Raw genomic sequence first — 7,500 nt, 5'->3', positions numbered from 1 at the left:
GATTGTGTAAAGCGACGCCTATAAAGGGTATGAGTGATCGCTTTACTACTTTCCTTGGCATAACACTATCGATGTCCCTCTGCAACTTGGAGAGCATGTCGTACAAATTTCTATCTTGGACACTTTGTAATCCTGCCTGTATCTGATTGCTCAGCTGGACTAACTGCTCTCTCTGATCGATAATGGAGTCCGTCTGGATCTTAACAATGGCTAGGTCCTGTATCATCTTAACCTTGCCATGTTCCTTGATGATGGCTCCCTTCCTTAGTTGTACGAGTGAGTTCACAATTTGACTCACTGCCAACCACCATACAATCCATTTGCTGAAATAATGTTATCAAGCAGTAAAAATCTTATCAACTACATTTGTTTACCATTGCACTTGCCATTACCTTCTTCTCAAATTATACCTTGGGGTCATTGAAGATTCTATTTTATTATCTATCTTATCTTTATTGGACAAATCCTTTCAACTGGGTAGACGACCAAGGTTCTGAATGAACTACTTTAATGTGGTTCCAATGTACAATGGATTCTTTCAAGGTAATTTCATGCATTAACTTGAATTTATTCAACTTCAAAACTTCTAAAACTCTATATGGACCTCGAAATTTTGGTGATACTTTAATATTAGGTCCTTCAAGAACATGATTGAGTACATAAACTTGTTGTCCTACCTTAACGAGGGTATGGTGGATCTGTTATTGTAATACTTACTAGATTTTTTATGTAACTCCTTTAATCTAGCCCTGGTGACTTTAACGGTCTCGTACGTACGTCTTGTCTTCCAAGCAATATAGTCCTCGTAGTTGTACGTACGTCTGGGTGGTGTGGCATCATCCAAAAGTGAATTTGGCATTCTCTTTGGTAGCCATACAATAGGAAATGAGGAGTTTCTCCTATTGATTCATTTACTGTGTTGTTTAGAGTAAATTGTATGTCTTCGAGAGTCAAGTCCCAGTCTTCAGTGCTAGGGGTTACCAATGTTTTCAGAACATCCTTTATCTTGCGATTTGTTCTTTCTACTGCTCCATTTGAGCTTGGCTTATATGCTGTTATTTGACATTTCTGTATTTCATAAAAGTCACACAATTTCGTTAGAATGTCACTAGTAAATTCAGCAGCATTGTCTGAGAGCAAAACTTGAGGACATGAATGTCTGGTTATAATTCTAGACTTAAAGGCTTCTGCCACCGTTGATGCTTCTCTGTTTCTAGTTGGAACAATTTCTACGTATCTGGTCAAATAGTCAATGAAAACTAAAATCTGTTTATTTCCTCTGATGGTGTTCGGGAATGGACCTAAGAAATCCATTGTGACTACTTGAAAAGGATTTAATTCTGAAGGATACATTTCCAGAGGAGCCTTGACGTTGACATTCCCTTATGTATATTACATAGGGTACAATTCTGAACAAATCGAGTAGCATCTTCACTACATCGAGGCCAAAAATAGTTTCTAGTGATTGTTCTACATGTTTTCTTAATTCCAGGATGTCCTGATAACTTGTATGAATGGGTTAGTTCTAAAACGTCTTGTATTAGTGTATTAGGAATGTACAAACGTGAACAAGCATTTGGTTCGTCTGAAGTCTTGTACAATAACCCATCTATCAATTGAAACTCTGAATTTTTCTCACCTTGCAAGAGGTTACCAATTACTTCCTTTATTCTAGAATCCTTTTGTTGTTCCTGACGAACTTTGTCTAAATCTAAGTCTGTGATTTGACAACTGAAGGCGAAATTATGAGTGGTAATTTGTTTCTCGTTCTCTTCTTGTGATCTAGATAAGGCGTCAGCTAATGTGTTATATCTACCAGGTATGTATCTAAATTCTGGGGCAAATTCTAATACGCTAACGAACCATCTATTGAACTTCATATTATTGGTAAAAGCCCTTTTCTTGAAAAAGATCACAAATGGGTTTATGATCTGTAAGAACATTAATTTTATGTCCTAGCAAAATGTGTCTAAATTTCTGTAATCCCCAGACTAATGCCAAACATTCCCTTTCTGTTGTACTGTAATTTCTTTCAGCTGCATTCAAAACTCTACTGGCATAGTATACAGTCCTCATCCTTGTTTTATCCTTTTGCATCAAGACGGCACCTAGTCCTGTACTTGAAGCATCACAGGCTAAGTAGAATTCCTTCTCGAAGTCTGGATAAACTAGGATAGGATCTGTTATCAACATATCCTTTAGTGTTTTGAACGCTGCTTCCTGTTCATCTTTCCACTCATAGTTAGCATCTTTCCTAGTTAACTCAGTTAATGGTTTTGCTATGGTAGCAAATCCCTTTATGAAAGGTCGATAATATCCTACCATACCTAGGAATCTTCTTAGTGCCTTCAAATTTCTTGGGGCTGGATAGTCCACAATAGCCTTAATCTTTCCTTCTTGCATTTTCAAACCATGTTCACTGATAACATGTCCTAGATATTCTAGAGATTTCTTCAGAAACTGACATTTCTTAATTTTTACCTTTAAACCGGCCTTTCTGAGCCTATCTAATACTAATTCTATTGTCTTGAAATGACTCTCTACATCCTTACTAGCAATTATTACATCATCAAGATAAACCGATACGTCTTCAACATCTCCCAAGATTTGCAGCATTAAACGTACAAACGTTAAAGGAGCTGAAGTAAGACCAAACGGCATTACCTCAAATTGCAAATGTTCTTTGTGAGTACTGAATGCCGTGAGATGCTTGGATTCTTCATCGAGAGGAACTTGCCAATATCCACTCAGTAAATCGAGGCTAGAAAAACCTTGGCACCTCCTAATTGAGCTAACATGTCATTAATGACTGGCATTGGCATTCGATCAGGGATGGTGTGGGAATTCAATTTACGGTAATCAATTACCATCCTCCATGTACCGTCTTTCTTTGGAACTAGCAGTAAAGGTGAATTATAAGGTGACTTAGAAGGTATTACAACTCCATCTTCCTTCATCTCTTCAACCATCTCGTCTACAATGGGTCTTTGACTTATTGGAAGTTTGTAGTTAGGTATATAAAAAGGTCTAGCACCATCTTCTATGACTATTTTGTGCTGCAGGACATCTGTCCTTCCTAACTTATCTCCTGTTACTGCTACAACACTCCTATATTTCTCTAATATCTGTATTAACCTGTCCCTACAATGAGGAAAATCTGTATTATTTACTTCCCTTCTAATTTAACTCTTGTGTCAGCTACAGAGACAAATGCTTTTTCACTTAGGGTTAGTAAAGGGTTAGTAATCACAATTCCTTTACAGAATTCTATGCCGGCATGCAATTCTAGTCTCTTGTCAGAATAATTATACACATAAGTCGTACAATTTCCACCATTAAGTCTTACTAGGGAATTGTCCATTTTCACAAAGTCTGGTAAGTCTTCATTAACTAATAACACATCTGTATCACCTAGGTTTTATCTGTTACAATTCTAAGACAAACCTTTGTCAGACCTTGTGGATGCAGTATAACGCTATTGTTTAATTTGAATTTTACAAGATTATCATCGGCAGTACTAACTAAGCAGATTTCTTCTGCATTCTGTGCATCGGCAGTGTAACAGACATCAGTATCATCTGAACTTTCATCTTGTGGTATCACAGAACCTATCTCTGTCATTTTTAGGTTGCCTAACAGCAACACCTCATTGAGATACTTCTCTTCCGTATCTTCTCTTATTATTAAGTGACTACAATCTATTAGCGTGTCAGGATCGTCAGGTTGGGAAAAAGAACTAAGTTCTTCGGAGGTATCTACTTGTCGTGCACTTGAGTTATCAGGTTCATACCTGCTATCTGAGAATTCCTCCTGAGTGGCTTCTAGGCTTTTAAAAGTAGTTTGTCTATCTTCTCCTATTTCTTCTATCATTGAATTTCTACACACTGTCCTACCCGGGTTAGCATTAAATTCTATTTCTATCTGTTGGATGTCTACTTCTTCAGATGAGGCTGTCTCAGGTAAAGTGATCAAGTTTATCTGAAACTGTTCCTCTTCTTCAAGAGAGCAAACATTTCCTCTATCAATTTCCTTGATAGTTACTCTTCCATTGCTACAATCTAGTGCAATTCCACATCTTTTCATAGCCTGGAAGGAAAATAGAGCTTGAGCTGGAAAATATTTCTCTTCCAACACCACAAACTCTTCCCTATATTTCTTATTTAGAATTTCTATCTCTAAATTGACATTGCCTATAGCCCTTATTTGCTTTCCAGCGATCCCCTTTATGGTCCTATAGGATTCTCTCATTTGGGAAAGCTCACAACCTATATGTTTTGTTAAAGTGCCTTTATCTATGATACTTACAGTACTGCCTGTATCCAACAATATGGAACTCAGTACACCTTCTAAGTGTACTTGTATGATAGGCAACTCTTCCTGACACGTATTAAAATTCTTTACAGAAAACACTATTTCATTACTTCAGTAATGTCTGTTGGGGACACATCCTTATTCACTGTCACTATTTCTTTCTGTAAGGATGGACCTTTCTGCTGCACTCTCTGTGATTGTCACTGAGAATCCCCTTGATTTGGGTTACTGGGGAGGTATTTTGATTATTAGGCTGAGTACTTTGGTTATTTTGAGACCCTGAGAATTTCCTGTTTGTTGTACCAACAGTTTTGGATCAAATGTCCTGTCTTATTGCAATTCAGAACACCATTTGTTTCTTCTACAATTCTGTGTTGTATGGTTGTTATAACCACAATTTCCACAACTTTGTCTCTGCCTATTGAACTGTGGCCTATTATTCCCTGAATTTTGGCCTTGACTAGCTCCCCTCTGTCCAGGAGTCCTGTTATTTCCACTGTTATTTCCATTAGTTCCAGTGGTATTCCCATTGTTACCTCTATTTGGCGGCCTACCTTGATTGTTTCTATTTGATTGATTAAATCTCCTATTGTTGTTCCCACCATTTCTATCAAACGAATTTCTATTTCCCTGATACCTAGACCTAGCTTGCCCTGATTGGTTTCTATTGGACTGATTGCTATTATTTCTTGGGTTTCCACTAGCTACGGTTCCCGTAAAATCTGCACTACTACTTGATGAATTCTGTTTTACTTTTTCTTTCTATGTACATCAAAGGTTTGTACAATTCCATCATTTGGCTTCCTATCACAGTACTTCTTTAAGGCTACTCTTTCTTCCTTACCCAAAGCATCGTAGATTGGTCCTAAGGACATATATCTAAGTACCTTGGATATACTAGCTAAATCTGTTTCATCATCATCAAATTCATCCTTCCTTCCAACAACAATTCCTACAGCTTTCATATCTGTCGTCACTCTATCTATAGCTTCTTCTACTCTAGTGGCTAAAACTAAGTGATTACCCTCATATTTCTGATGATGGAAAGTTCCTATGTTGTACCATGGATCTTTCTGTGCTTCTGGTTGCCAAAACTGTAAGCACTGTTTCTTGAATTCGTTAAACAGAGTAATATTCCTAAAAGTACTGAATGAAGAACTGTATGTGCATCACCATGTTCCATACTAACATACAAGAGTGCTTCATCTATTTTCTTTCTCTCATCTGTGATACCAGCAGCTGAAATTCTGCTTTCTGTGTCTGCTATCCATCGATTTACACCATATTCTTCTAATCTACTTTTATCTACATTACTTGGGTCTACCGTTCCACAAAATCTAGTGGCTTGGTGATTACGGCGGCTTGCGCCATGTTGGGATTTCTAGGTACAATGGAAGTTATTGGGTTAGTGGTTACAACTGGAAGGGTTAGGCGCACTCGGTAAACTAAGTGGGGACCCTGACTACGAGAACGTCTGGGTCTAGTATTACTAGGATCAATTGGTCTAGAAAGTCGTTCAGGTACAGGTCTTAGGTTATATGGAGTCTGGTCTTCGCTTCTTGTCTGTTGCAGTCGGGCGATAACTTCATCCAAAGTGTTATTCATATTAATTCATAAAATATTCAATGATTCCAAGAATGAAAAATTGAAAAAAAATTAATTTGAGAATCAGGTACTTACTTCAATTGCATGTTTGCTGAGTTGACTGTATCCTCTATACAAAAAAATTCAAATTTTTCCTAACTCATTCCTTCATAGGACTCTCTCACAATCTGAAAAAGTCTGATATTAGTATTTATGTATACAATTGTTTGGGTTCCACTGCAAAATGCTGCGCCAAGTGTTTAACAAAAAAATTTATTATGATAGAATTATTTAAACAGAATTGTCTCTATCACCAAGTGAACGAAAATTTCTATTTCGTAAAAAAATTACTAAATATGAAAGAAAAAATTATTTCCTTCTTCTTCGCAACAATAAGGAAATATTATTCAGAATATTATTCAAAAGAAAAATAATTTACTTAAATCATTTATGTTTAAAAATTATTTGCTCACTGCAGGAAAATAATTATATAAAATTTCACTCACAAAAAAAAATTTTAATTATTCACAGAGAAAAAAAATTTTCTTGATAATTCCCCGATACTAGGAATGAATGTTTACTATTCAATTAGCTTCGTGTCGCCTTGCACTTGAAGATCGCGCTGATTGCACTTGAGCGCAATTTGTCGTTAGCATCCAGCGATAATTCGGCACAGCTCGGCCGACTTCCAGTCCGTACTTGCTGAATTTGGCGAAGAAAAAATTTGAATCCTTCCAAATTGTTGATTGAAGGCGTCACTTCCTTTCGAGAGGCGGTTATCAACGCGTTGACTTCTAAACTTTATCGCCGTTCCGAATTTCACTCTCTTTCGTCGCCGTCTTCCGCTCTCATTCGTCGCCGTCGTCGTCACTGCTCTGCTACCGCTACTTTTCGCTAAGTCTCCTTTAGCGACCAAAAATTTTTGGAATTTCGTGTATTTAAGTCCGTACACGATAGAAAAGTTCACTGAACTGACGTAGATATAAGCGACTTTCATACGTCCGCCAACACAGTTTGTTTTTTCTTCTCCGCTGCTGCGATCGGCGTAGTATAGCGCGAGTTGCTGATTCTTTTTCTTTCGTAAATTTCGTTTTCTTATAAAAATCACCGCTGTTCTATGCCGTGATTATTACTATTGTTCTTATTATGTTCATATATAATTATTAAACTGAATTTCTGGTTGATCTTATGCGAATGTTCGGAAGTTTCAAACTAGGCAGAGATTTACCGCTGTCAATTTTTCATTCCGATCGACGCAAAAGATTCACTGCTTCTTAGAATATTTCGTTCTGCTTCGTTTCCCTTCTGCTACAGTGTTGATGTTGTATTGGTGTTTCTAGTGCTGAAGACCGTCTTGAGATTATTTGCGCTGTTAAATTGAGAGTTAGTTTTAGCGCCGTCACTGCTCACTCTCTGTAAATTTCTCTGGGCCGTGAACTTTAATGTTTTTCAAATGTGCGCTGGGCGAAATCCCTCCGAAAACTGCCACCAATTTATATTATGCGGTTTAGTTTTCTTTGTATTTTTGTTGCACCATGTATGAACGACCGTGTCTGTTGATTCACTTGATAGTAACGCTACTCAGTAAGTTAGGTTGAAATTGTC

General features: G+C 37.3%; 1 long non-coding RNA gene across 1 annotated transcript in view; it reads right to left on the bottom strand.

The window, feature by feature from the left end:
* The window catches only part of LOC136838281 (uncharacterized), a 6,360-nt gene extending 132 nt beyond the window's left edge, over positions 1 to 6,228 (bottom strand). The window contains exons 1-2 of the long non-coding RNA XR_010852921.1: positions 5,992 to 6,228; positions 1 to 323 (exon numbers count right to left, since the gene is read on the bottom strand). The exon at positions 1 to 323 is cut by the window's left edge and continues 132 nt beyond it. This is a non-coding gene — a long non-coding RNA (uncharacterized lncRNA). The remainder of the gene's footprint in view (positions 324 to 5,991) is intronic.
* Positions 6,229 to 7,500: the final 1,272 nt, after the last annotated feature.

Source organism: Macrobrachium rosenbergii, unplaced genomic scaffold (genome assembly GCF_040412425.1).
Source record: "Macrobrachium rosenbergii isolate ZJJX-2024 unplaced genomic scaffold, ASM4041242v1 393, whole genome shotgun sequence".
NCBI lineage: Eukaryota > Metazoa > Arthropoda > Malacostraca > Decapoda > Palaemonidae > Macrobrachium > Macrobrachium rosenbergii.
Note: the sequence above shows the minus strand (reverse complement) of the source record. Positions and strands in the feature narration are given on the sequence as shown.